The sequence below is a fragment of the Nannospalax galili genome, unplaced genomic scaffold (genome assembly GCF_000622305.1).
Source record: "Nannospalax galili isolate Female #2095 unplaced genomic scaffold, S.galili_v1.0 scaffold234, whole genome shotgun sequence".
In the NCBI taxonomy this organism is placed as follows: Eukaryota; Metazoa; Chordata; class Mammalia; order Rodentia; family Spalacidae; genus Nannospalax; species Nannospalax galili.
Window position 1 is genome coordinate 2720258 of NW_008335054.1, and position 13187 is coordinate 2733444.

Consider the following 13187-nt stretch of genomic DNA (forward strand, 5'->3'; position numbering starts at 1 on the left):
TCTCTCTCTCTCTCTCTCTCTCTCTGTCCACCACACTCAGCTTTAAGAAAAGAATCTTTCTTTCTCTGCTCTGTCTCTGTCTCTCTCTCTCTCTCTCTCTCTCTCTCTCTCTCTCTCTCTCTCCTTTGTTTTTCCTCTATATTTTATGACTATTTTGTATTTGGGAGAAATATACTCATGTGCCTTTCACACTTTCTGCTCCTCCAGCTGCCACAGAAGTGTCCTTTTCATTTGATGTTGGAAACGGGCCAGTGGAGATCGTGGTGAGGTCACCCTCCCCTCTCAATGATGACCAGTGGCATCGGGTCACTGCAGAAAGGAACGTCAAGCAGGCCAGTCTCCAGGTGGATCGCCTGCCCCAGCAGATCCGCAAGGCTCCGACTGAGGGTCACACTCGCCTGGAACTCTACAGCCAGCTGTTTGTTGGTGAGTGATAAAATGGCAAACATGACTTCCCTCTGTTGGTTTTAAGAACCTTCACAAGGGAAAAAAAAAAAAAAAAGTTAAACAAAGCAGCAGCCTATAGAGGGAATACAGGTCCTTTTCAAAGTAAGTGTCCAGGCCTCTTCTCCAAGACAGACATAAACAAATAAGAAAGAAACACAGTAGGCCCAGGTCTGGCTCCATGTCCCCTCCCTGGAGCCTTAGTCCTCAACCACAAAATCAGTATAGGCGGGGACATTGCTCCAAGCATCGCTCATTTCTGCAATGTTAGGTTTATGGTTTTAAAATTATAAAATCATTTATCATTTAGGGAACTTATAAATAGGAAGGGTTAGAAGGTGAGAGTAAGAGGGAGGGGGGCGGAAGGAAAAAGAGAGGGAGGGAGAGAAGGAAGAAGGGATGAGGGAGGGAGATGGATGGGCTCTGAAAGCTCAAGTTTGCTGGAAATGATAGAGAGAGAAGAAAGGAAAGAGAAGGAAATGAGCCAAGTTCAGATTTACCTGAAACAATAAACAGAAGTTTGTTCTTTCCTGTTTGCCCTCAATGATTTAGACAGAAGAGAAGGTAGAATTCACCTGAGCGCTCTCTCCTCTCTCTCTCTCTCTCTCTCGCTCTCTCCTCTCTCTCTCTCTCTCTCTCTCTCTCTCTCTCTCTCTCAAAACCCCCCCCCCATGGGAAAGACACTGGCACTGAGAAAACATGCTAACACAGGAGAAAATTAGCCTGTGAAAAGATTGGATCCAGCCACACAATCTAGTCTTCCTCATCAACATTTTGCTTTTCTAAAATTGTTTGAGAATTTCATACCTGCATATGTGTTTTGATCAACCCTACTCCCCCTTCTGTCCCCTCCAGATCCTTGCCTATCTCATTCCCACCACCAGCCTTCCAAAATGATCACAGGAAATTGGACCTAGAACTCACTATGTAGACCAGGCTAGCCTTATCTCATAGAGCTATGCCTGCCTCTGTCTCTTCAGTGCTGGAACTAAAGGCATGCACCACCACACCTGGCTTACATGTGTTCCTTCCTTAAACCACCTGAGTGCACTTAGTGCTGCATGTTCATGGGTGTAGGGCCATCTGCTGCAGCACGGGTAGCCTGGCCACATCCATGAAGAAAACTGACTCTTCCTCTTCAGCAACCATCAGTTGCCAGTCATTCCACAGCTAAGGGGACTTTGTGACTCCCACTTTCATCCATGCCGGGATTTTGTCTGGCTTGGTCTTCTGCTTATCTGTACATGCAATATGGCTGCTGTGAGTGCATGTGTGCAGCTGCCCTGTCCGTTCCAGAAAGTACTGCTTTTCTGTGGTCATCCGCTACCTCTCGGTCTTCTAATCTTTTCACTCCTTCTTCCTCAATGATCCCTGGGTCAGTATTTTTGCTTTTAACACTCTCTAGATTAACCTAAAATTACTTCAAAGCAGTAATTATTCCTATGGCTACTTGAAAGTTTAATTTTTTAGCTAATGCTAATCATACTATCGTATAAAAAGGGTGAGTTTAAAAGACTTGGTGGATATGTGCCACCTTACTCCGGGATTTCACCCATCAATCTGTCACCTGTGCCCATCCTCCACCAAGCAAACATTGGTATGATCTGGTTTCTGATCCTTTCATCACAGCTGCCAGCTGGTGTAGAGCCTCAACAAGGGGTAGCTAATAATGTTCAGAAAAGTCAGAGTTTCCACAATGCCTTTCATATTGTGTTTGGATACTTGAAAAACATTTGAAAACCATAAAAGGAAGGATGAAATTAGCTATACAGTCCTCTTATGTGATTTAGGCAGACTGTAGAACAAAGGTAATAGAAAGCTCTAAGAGCAAGGCAGGCTTATGCTCAAGCAACACAGTTCAGGGGCCACGGAAAGAGTTCCCTACCCCCTCCCCTAGCTCCGCTATTCCTGCGTATACACCCAGAGGGCTCTCAAAAAAATATACAACCCAGCCATCAAAGTTGATTATAACACTACTCACAATAGCCAAGTTACAGAATCAGCTTATGCATCCATCAACAGATGAATGGATTACAAAATGTGGGATATAGTCACAATGGAGTTTTATTCGGCCATAAAGAAGAACAAAATTATATCAATTTCAGAAAAATGGATGTAACTGGAGACATCATATATCATAATCAAAATATATCAGACTCAGAAAGACATGTTTTCTCAGATCTTTGGATCCCATATTCTGCAAAAAATATTTTTATAGATGTGACATTAGAAGTAAAAAAAAAATAAGTCTATCTAGGGAAAATAGGAATAGTGGGAGCAAGAGAAGTGGACGGTGGGGGTGATTATGGTTAAAATGCATGATAGACACTATGAAAATTTCTTTATGAAACCTATCACTACATACAGTGAATAGACACTCCAACTTTTTAAAGGTCTGAAACTCATTGGGAATTCAGCTCCTTTTTCAAGTGATGTCATCACAAAATGACACTTTTTTTAACATTAGCAAAATATCAAGTCCATTGAGTCCTGTGGAGCATGGTAAATAAATTCCACATGCCATGCCCTGATTACCTGACACAAGCTTCTTCCTAAATGATATTAATCCCAAGCATGCAAGCCATAGTCTGTTGATAGAGGTCCAACTCTAGCTTTACCCCCTTTACCACTCACTAAAGTTGCCTTGAAAAATTCTAGAAACCTGGTAAGGTTGGAAAATGAAAAGGGATAGGAATATTTGCTACAAAGGAATGTTGATTCTTCATGACCTATGTATAATTTATTAGAAGAGAAAAGGAAAAAAGAGCTGAAGTCTGAATTCTATAGAACAATGAAATTAAAGGGACAGGCAGGATCAGAACTTCTCTGGAAGAAGAAAAATGCAGTTATTTAAGGAACACAGGAGAAGGTAATGACAGCGGAGGAGAAAGTTTTATGAAAAGCAGTTTGCATAATATCAAAGGGCCATTTAAGTACTTTTAAAACTAGAAAAGTGTTCTTTGGACCTAACAGTGGTGATGTTAGCAGTTTCTAGAGAATGGACTGATGTGGTGCGGTAGCAATTTATTGCCACTTAATAACAAAGTGTGAGCCCCCAATTCTAGTTTATAATTTCTTGTTCTTTTACAAGTAGGCATGAAGCACATCTCCCAGGCTAGTTGAGCCAATCTGGGAAGTATTGTTCAGCAGCAGACATCTACCCCAGGGTAGGTGGATAGGGACAGTGTTTCCAGAAAAGGACAAGTTTATCAGTTATCAGATGAAATCCTGAAGTCAGTCATCCCAAAACTGTTCAATAAGAGTACAGAAAAGGAGAGTACTGGTCTCAGTTCAACTCTAATAAAAGCATTTTTAGACCAAATAATACTAACTTTCCTTTCTTTTCTCATCTGACTAGTCAAAGAGTTAGAAATTTATCCCCCAAATTTCTTCCAACTTTAGACATTTATGACCATGTGCTAGTAGTGGGTGAACATGGCCTGGGTTACCTGGGAAACCTTCCCCTCAGGGTTGTGTGGTTGCCAACAAGGTCTTTGAATCCCACCTCTGCCTCCTGCCAACGTGGAGACCAATGATAACTCATTTGCTAGTTCTTTATTAAATGAGAATACAGTTCCTGTATCTTGGGACTCAGTGAGGTAGTCTGTAGAAATCACTCAGCAGAGACCTTGGCAGCCAATTAATACAAATTCAGTGTAAGCTATTTTTCTTCATATCCTTTACTTTTCAATCCTCTGTTTTCTCCTTCCTGCATCCACTTAGAGAAAGCTCCTCCAATTAGCTCAGTCTCTTCTTTCTCAAAACGCCATCCTGAAATGTGAACACGCCACTATGGCAGCCCTAACAGATCACTCAGATGCAGAAATGTCCCTTAAGTACTTTCCTTTACACCTACTACAGTGACCACAGAGCAGTGAGGTGGGGGGCAGGAGTTTCTTCCAGTCAGCCATCAGAAAACCTCACTCTAATGCCACTCTGTACAGTGAGTTATGGGGCAGAGTCACCCACGAGCGACCCCCAGGGTGCTAGGGAAGGGAAGACTTTGATGTACCTAGAAAAGGATTTGTGTCTTTGTATACAGGGTGGACGCCCTAGAGAGCTAGGCTCCACCCAGCCTGTGCTAGCAAGGCCAGGCTCATGTAAGCTTTTTCAAAGTAACCGAAGAAAGAAGAAACAGAGGAGATGTTGTTCTCACTGTACATCTAAATACAATTAGAAGCTGTCATCCAAAAATGGCTAGCACAGGCTGTTTAGAAGTGATAAGAATCCAGCCATGATTCTGGTCTGGTGGATAAGGGCCAAAAAGAAATAAACAAAAGTGATACGAGAAGGAAAAAACAGTTGCTGTATTTTCCTGAATAGTGTAAGAAATTTTTCCCCCATTTTTGATCCCAAATGAGGAACTAGAATATGCTGATAACCCTTGGGTAGCCTGGCAAATGTGTACATACAACATGGTGGCTACAGCCTCAGCCAGGCCAGGCGCTCGGACCTCAGTCCTCCATGGCAGCCGTGGACTAGCGTTTTCCTAGGATGACAGAGACTAGCAAACATGCTCCTGCTATCATCCAAACCTGAGGGAAAGCAGGCCAGCCTCAGCACAAGTGCTTTGGCACAGAAATATACCAGGGAATCTGACATCTTGGCATCTGGGGCCTCAGTGGCAGCCCAGGAGAAAGGAGATGTGCACTGGGTCCCGGTCTGGAAGCCCAGCTGCTGGCCCCATTGGTAAGAACATGCCACAAAAGTGAGTCGAGCAGGCTTGTCAAGACCCAAACTGGAATGGAGTGGGCCTGCAGCCTAGAAGACATGGGTCAGAGCATGTGACTCTTCTTAGCAGTGGCTTAAGCAGGAGGTCAGAGATCCACAGGCTGCTTCAGCAAGCTTCAGGAAGACATCAGCTCCTCAGAAGCTCCTAGAGAGGAAGGCTGGGTCTGCTTAACTAATGGGCTATGTCCAGGCTCAAGACACTTGGCTCTGGCTGCTTCTAAAATGTCTTCAGAGGTTAAATGGGATGTCTCTGTGAAAGATGTGTCCCAAAGAAGCTGAGAAATCATTCTCAAGTCTTCAAGTTCTTTTGTACAACATGAGATGCCCCACTAGAGACTCAGCAGGGGGACCACTGGTCTTCAGGACAATTCTCAAGAATGCCTCCTCTTCCTCTGACAATTTGTTAATCTGATGGCCTCACTCACCCTGGTGGGGGGAGGATCATTAAATGGATTTATAAACCACTGAAGACTGGATTCCTGGGAAAGCTCTCTGAGCTAAGCTTGGCTGACAAGCCCATAAAACAGCAAATTTCCTCCAACTCAATAATACGGCTTGTTTGAACAGCTGTTCCTCAAACATCTGCATTCCAAAATCCTGGGTAGATAACTTCAGCACCCTCCAAAGTGCCAAGTTACTGACTGAGCAAAGAGAAAGTCAACATTCGTCTGCAACGAGGAAAGCTGGAATTCCAATCATGAAGTGCACCCAAGTTTGTAGATGAACAAGGCCATTTCTCAAACCTAAAAAGCTTACAGTAAAAAAATCACCCAAATTGCAAGAATCATAACAGAATATATGCTCTTGTCCCATTTTCTGCTGGCTCACTAGGAACAACATGAGCATGGGCTAAGGGGTCCAGGAGGACATTCCAAGGCCAAGAGCTCTTTGTGTTTTACCTTATTTAAGCCATGCTATACCCTACAAAGTAGAGGCTATTGCTGTTTCCTGTCTCATTTACACAGGGAAGACACCTAAGCTGCAGATTAGTTAACTCACCCTGTGGGGACCTAAAGGCCACACCTTGCAGGAGTCCGAGAGGAAGTTACCGCGGTGCGTCCTGACTTGCTTTGAAAGTCTGAAGAATACTTCCGCAGTGCTGAGGAGTGCATGATCAGCTCGTGACCATCCTTAAGATACACCCTCAGTGGGGAGGGGGGATTTGCAGGTGCCTTTATAAGCTCTGTAACACCTGCAATAAATAAATAAATGAGTCCCTGCTTGACTAGGTTCCCCGTTGCGCCTGAGTGTTCCCGATACTGGGGGCGACATGGGCTGGCGAACGGCGCACTTACTCATCCCCAATCATCACTGCCCTGGGGTCGCTGGCTCGAACCCCCCCCCTGCCCCCCGCATCACCCAAGGTCACACATTGAGTGAGAGACAGAAGAGATCTGATTCCAGAGTCTGACTCTAGAGATCCTGCTCCTATCCATTCATCTTGTCAAAGCAAAAATTACACTTGGCAAAGATGCACAGGCTAGCAGAACTCTCCAGAAGGACCATCACAACAGGAGAGAAAACACAATACTCGGTCGGTCAGAGCTCAGCTCCCCTCCAGTGAGATCAGGACAGAGATTTTTGTTTAGATTGGGTTTTTTTTTTTCATCATATCTAAAGATACATAAATACGCATGTAACAGTCTTTTAAAAGTTGAGGTTAAAGGGCTCGTAGGTTGGTTCTGTTTGTCAAATGACTTTACTTAAAGAAATAACAAATGAAAACCAATGAAAGAAATGAGAACAGTGGACTTTCCTCTATCTTCATGAAGAGAGGTAATTTTACAATTTGGAGCAAGAAATGATGAGGGAGTTGGGCCTTTGACCTCCCAGGGAGATGGGGTGCTGCCTTCCCTGATGGTCACACCATGAAGACTGACTCCCAGATCCCTGAGGAAGACATCCTTGGGCTGCAAAACTCTCCCTCTAAAGGTTCTTTGAAAAATTTACATCGCAGGCAGGTAGGAAAAAAAAAAGAATTGGCAATATCCTGCAAGCTTTTTTAAAATATTCTTAAAACAAATGTTAGGGGTCTACAGTGTGGAAGAAGACAGTCTAAAGTCAAGCTGAAGGGAATTGCTGAGGCCATCTAGTCACTAGTCTACAAGAGTCCCTCATCTGGTTTAATACTGAGGCCCAGGAGGCATTTGGTAACTTGTGGTGATCCTGGGTGCTCTCTTCAGCTATAGGCAGCACAAAATGCTTCCCACAATGCACAGAAAAATCCATCACAACCAAGATTTGTACACCTCCAATGGCAGCAGCATCTCTTCAGAGAAGCACTGCTGTCTCTTGGTTATATGGTCTATAGTAGGAGCTTGGGACTGGCAAAGCCTGGAGGTCAGGCTGAGCAGGCAGCAGCCCTGGCATGTATTTTGTGGACTGCAAAGCCTCAATGGGAAAAGACCAAGGCAAGCAGAGGATCAGACACAGAGGAAAGGAATAGCAAGAGTCGCTCATTCAAAACACTCTTCTTTCTCTTCTCTTGATAGGAGGTGAGACTCCCTACTTGAGAGTCTCCATGATACAGAAACATGCTCTTCTTCCTGTCCTCACTCTCTTCCTTCTTCCATCCCCCTCCCTTCCTTCCTTCCATATTTTCTTCCTTCCTTCTGTGAACTTAAGTTCCCAGAAAAAAAACTGCGTCTTCAAATTGAACCTTCTGCAAGGCTGATTAGAACTTCAATGACTGTGGAGGGTTTGGAATGTTGTAGTAATTACTATTTATCTTGAGGTTGAGGTATCCTTACCCCCTAAATAGCCATTCCTTGCCCATCTCTGTTTCTGACAGCATTGTATGACTAACAGACTAACCTTTTGGAATGTATTAACTTAGCAGACACCAGCTTCCACCAAGCCAAGGGCAAAGAAGCCTGTCCAGCAGCATCTAAGTCAATAGCAGAATTCTCCCCACTTTGCTATAACTTGCCTCTCTGATGTCTCCACCAATGTGTTTGGAAGTGTCTTGATTTATGGCTTTCTTTGTTGTGTTACTATAAAAACTGTGTGAAACTTACTACATTGGAACATGGAATTTGGGGTAACCTGAATCTGTGCCCCCAAGCCATGGTCACCAATATTTGGCTCCAGAATAAATCACCTCTTATCTCCTTCGAGGTAAAGGTTGTGCTTTTGTGTCAACACTCCCTTCCTTCCCTCTCTCTCCCCTCCCTCCTTCCCTCCCTCCCTCCCTCCTTCCCTCCCTCTCTCCCTTCCTCCCTCCCTCCCTCCCTCCTTCCTTCCTTCCTTCCTTCCTTCCTTCCTTCCTTCTCCTCTGATCTCTTATCCATTAAAGCCTTCACAAAGGTCGTCTCAGTCAAGGTGGGTCTCATGCCTGGATCACATTCTTCCGATCTTCTTTCCGTCTCTGCTGCATCCCTCCTTGAAACACTTGCTTCCTGCGGGCCCTTCTTCCCACCCCTGCGGGGATCTGCCTCTCCTGCTCTTCCCACCTCATTATATACCACTTCAGTCTCTTCTGCATTTTCTTCCTCGTTGACAACTAAACTTGAAATGTTAGCACTTTATTCCCTTCTCGTGCAAACGCTGTCCTGTATGATCTTATCCCTTCCAAAGTCCAACGACTTTCAATACTGTATTATGTGCTTTGACTTAAACTTAAATCCTTGGGCCTCACTTTCCTCAGGAACTTCAGATCCACTTATCCAGCTGTCTATTTGGCATCTCAATGTAGATTTGTAGCTGATGTTGTGGCACACGCCTTAATCCCAGCACTCAGGAGGCAGAGGTAGACGGATCTCTGTGAGTTTGAGACAGCCTGGTCTACATAGTGAGTTCCAGGCCAGCCAGGGCTACATAGTGAGATAGGTCTCCAAAAATAAACAAAACAGCAACATCAGTGTAGATTTCTAATGGGCATTTCAGAATAAGCATGACAGGAAATAATTCTCGATGTCTGCCCCAAGCCTGTGCCTCCACCAGCCTCTCTTCTCTCAGTAAATAACATCACCATGCATCCTTTGATTCCTTTCTTTCTTCTCTTTCCCTTATCACTCACCATCCAATAGCATCTCCTGGGAATGTTCTACACTGCCACCAATACCTTCATCAAAGCCACTACTGAGTGTTGCTTGGATGACCACAACCCGTCCATGATTGGTCTCCACAGTCTTCGTTCTTTGCACATGCTTTGCTGTAAAGCTTGTTTCTGCTGATAGCACTTGCATTTCCTATTCTTTCTCCCTGAAACACCCACCAGATGTAGACCAGGCTGGCTTCTTGTCATTCTCCTCCAAGCTCCTGTTACTTCCTTTTAGAGCCCCTCCCTGACCACACCATCTAAAGCTGTCGTCATCTCCAGCTCTCCTTAGTGCTTGCAGCACATTCGCATATTTTTGAGTCCTACTGCTGGAAAGTAAACTACATAACAGCAGAGGCTGAGCAAAAGAGGGTCTCACCAACCGCTGGGCAGTGTTTTCCCAATGAATAAATATTCACAGAGTTGACCACTGAGTGAGTGAATGTATAAGTTAATATTCATATTCCAAAGCAGGTCATCCTATTCCCAAAGCAAGAAAATATTTTTCCATGTAACCTTTTCAAGAATTCTATTCTTAAAATCAGATGATATTTGTCTTCTTTGGAAACACCATTTTCACTAAGTATCACAGACTGAAATCAAGCATGACCAAAGGCAAAATAAATAAAGTTCCAGAGAAAGTCAAAACATTATTAAAGACACTATTTCTGATCAGCCTAGACCTTGGGTTTTCAATCTCCTCAATATCAAATTGAGGTCCTGCCTGTTTGGCATTTGCTGAGAAATTGACTGGGATCCCTGATGCAAAGTTTCTGCCCTAGTCATGGATAACTGGTCTCTGGTTTGCTCACAGGTAGAGATCAAAAATGATGTCTTCATTAGAAACCATTACTATTAGCGAGAAAGGAAAATGATTTATTAAAGAAAATCTGTGCAATCAATAAACACTGCACAAGGCAAAAATGCAAATAAATTGCAAAACTTCCTCTGTAGAATGCCTGCTCTTTCATAGCTGTTTGCCACAAGGATTCACAGCATTCTTACTCCTTTCTTAGCCAGACCATGTTTTGCCAAACTCTGCCAGACTCAGCCCTAGTCAGCCTCCCTCTTCTCCACAGAACTATGCCAGCCCCAGTGGCTCCAGCCAACACCGGTACTTTTCCACTAACAGTCACCATGTGTTTCCTCCCCTTTGCTCTTTAGTGATCAAAATTCATTAGCTTTTGCAATTGCAGCTGTCTCTTTTACAGTTAGATCTTTAACAAGTTATGATGAGCACAAATCTTACTCTTTTTAAGAATATGTTCCCATCATCATCAAATTGACAATTTCCCTTGACTCTCTTCCAAGCCTCAACTACAAGACTGTTTCCACAAGTGCTGAGCTATTTGTTTCTAAGGCAGATGTTGTATGAATAGAAACTGTTATAGAACTATTTCAAACCTACTACTAGGAGTCAACATAGGACTCACCTTCTGTGTAATCTTTGGTAGCTCTTATGTACCTGGAGCAAGAGCTTTAGGAGGAGCTCTGGTCTTCTCTTCAGTTTCCTCATGCCTATTAGAATAGCCTGATCCAGAGAAGGCATGCTAATAAACAGAGACCAAACTTGACCAATATTCTCTATTTAATCAATAGAGACAAAAACTTTCAACAAGTTTATTAAATAATTTATGATACCAAATTGTCAGTTCTACCAATAAGGACTCAACCAACCTATATTAGGAAAATTGTCATGTAGAAAGATTTTTTTTTATTGAACCAGTAGCAAAGATGGAAGAAATACATACACAGTCCACAATTCCTCCTCCAGGGTGCTAATAAAAGGAGAGAGAAGATACCTTATAACCTCCCGGCTCAAACCTCCCTCCTTCCTCTCTCCTATAATGGCTCTCATGTTCAGGGTCCCCGTTGCTAAGGCTGTGCTGTCTGCCCCCATTTCATGGTGCTGTCCTCACATCCTGACAGTGTTTTTCGTTGATTTCAATCCCACTTTATTATTTTCCTGTTGTTTTGAACCACTCTCACTTTCCTTCTCTTACGGTTTCTCGTGCCCATGTAAGAGCACTTGGTGCAGAGCCTTCCAATACCACTATCTAAGCACTTTTCAAAATATATGGCTGTTCCCTAAAGGTGATAGCATTGCCTGTTGTGTCATACCTCACATGCTGGATGTACTATAAGTCCCACTGTTCTAACCCTCTCCACTCAGCCTTAGGTTTTCACGATCTGTTTGTGTAGTTCTGTGAATACTATGGGCATTGTGTTCTACTATGTGTGTAAACCATATTGGGAGGTTCACAACTGCCTGTAACTACCACTTCAGGGGAATCCTCTTTTGGCCTCCATGAACACCTGCATATACATGCACAGGCACACACATAAATAAAAATTGTCTTTTTATTTGTAAATCAGTATTTCAGTTGAATGTGGTGGTACATGTCTTTAATCCCAGAACTCAAGAGGTGGAGGTAGGCGGATCTCTATAAGATCAAAGTCAGCCTGATCTACATTGAGTTCCAAGCCAGCTGGGGCTACAGGGAAACCCTATCTCAAAAAAAGGACAAAAAAAATAAATAGAAATTGGCTCAATGGCTCAGTGGTTAAGAGCACTGGCTGTTCTTATAGAAGACTTGGATTTGAATCCCAACACCCATGTAGCAGTTAACAACTATCCATAACTCCAGTTCCAGGGAATCCAACACCCTCTTCTGTCCTCCATGGGCATTGCACAACATGGGTGCATTTACATACATGCAGATATAATACTCATACACATAAAAATAAATTTTAAAAACCAATAAAAAATAAAATAAATATCAGCATTTCAATCTCTTTTTACTTACTCTTATTCTCATATCCTACCACCTCTTGAATTCATTTCCCTTTCAACTTATCAAACCCCCAGCACTGAAAAGAGAAAGCCCATATGGCTCATGGCTTTCATACCTAAATCAATACCCAAAGTTTTTAGTTGATGGTCTTGTGTACCTAGTATTGTACTGAGAAACTTGACGTAGGTTACATTCTTATTTCAGTTTGGGGGTGGGGGTTGTTTCTTTGTCCCTGAAAACTTTCAGGAGCTTCTTCTTTTCTTTCAAGTTCCTTAACATCGCTAGGCTGCAGGTGCTGATGACCCTGTTAGAGCTGTGAACACTCCAGCCATCTGGGAAACCCTACATCTCTCTATATAGCTCTTCCCAGAATAATATTTTGTGTGACTAAAATAAAATATACAAAATACATCAATGTAACTGAAATAAAATCATTAAAATATTGAAAATATCAAATTGATGATATAGTCATAATATATTAGTATTGGTGATTTAAATAACAATAACTAATGTTGCTGGCCCTGATGGTTATCCTAGCTACTCAAAAGCTGAGGCAGGAGGATCACAAATTCAAGGCCTACCTGGTCTACAGAGTGAGTTCAAGGCTGTGCTGGAAAACTTAGTAGGACATGTTCTCTGAATCAAAAGTCAAAAGAGGGCTGGGGAGATAGCTCAGTGACAGAACACTTGCTTAGTATGTATGAGGCCCTGAGTGGATCCCCAAGGTCACAGAAAATGTCCCACTGTTAATTCTAACACTCTCATAGTTTCAAAGGAGTCATGACCATCCATGATTTTTTAATCTACATCTGTGATACAATATGAGAATACTTTTTATTTGTATTGGTAACAGGATCACAAGTGGTATAATACTAAGGTTTGTCCTACATTCCTAATTAAAGGAAATGTTACATTTCTTTGATAAGTTAGTGAAAGTAAAGATGTGAAATTTTCTCATTTACCTTCTCAGAAATTGAATCCTGTGTGTGAATCACAGTGGTGGCATGTTCCCAGCACAGTAGCTAGAGGTGTGGGTGGGGTGTTGCTGTTGACTAGTTTACCCCGTTGGGACTTTATGAACCCACTCAATCTAAAATCTAACAGTCTTTAATCTCAAAATTTAGGGATTCTTATTTTTTCCAGTAATTTTTGCATGTTTGCTCTGGGCTATTGTCACG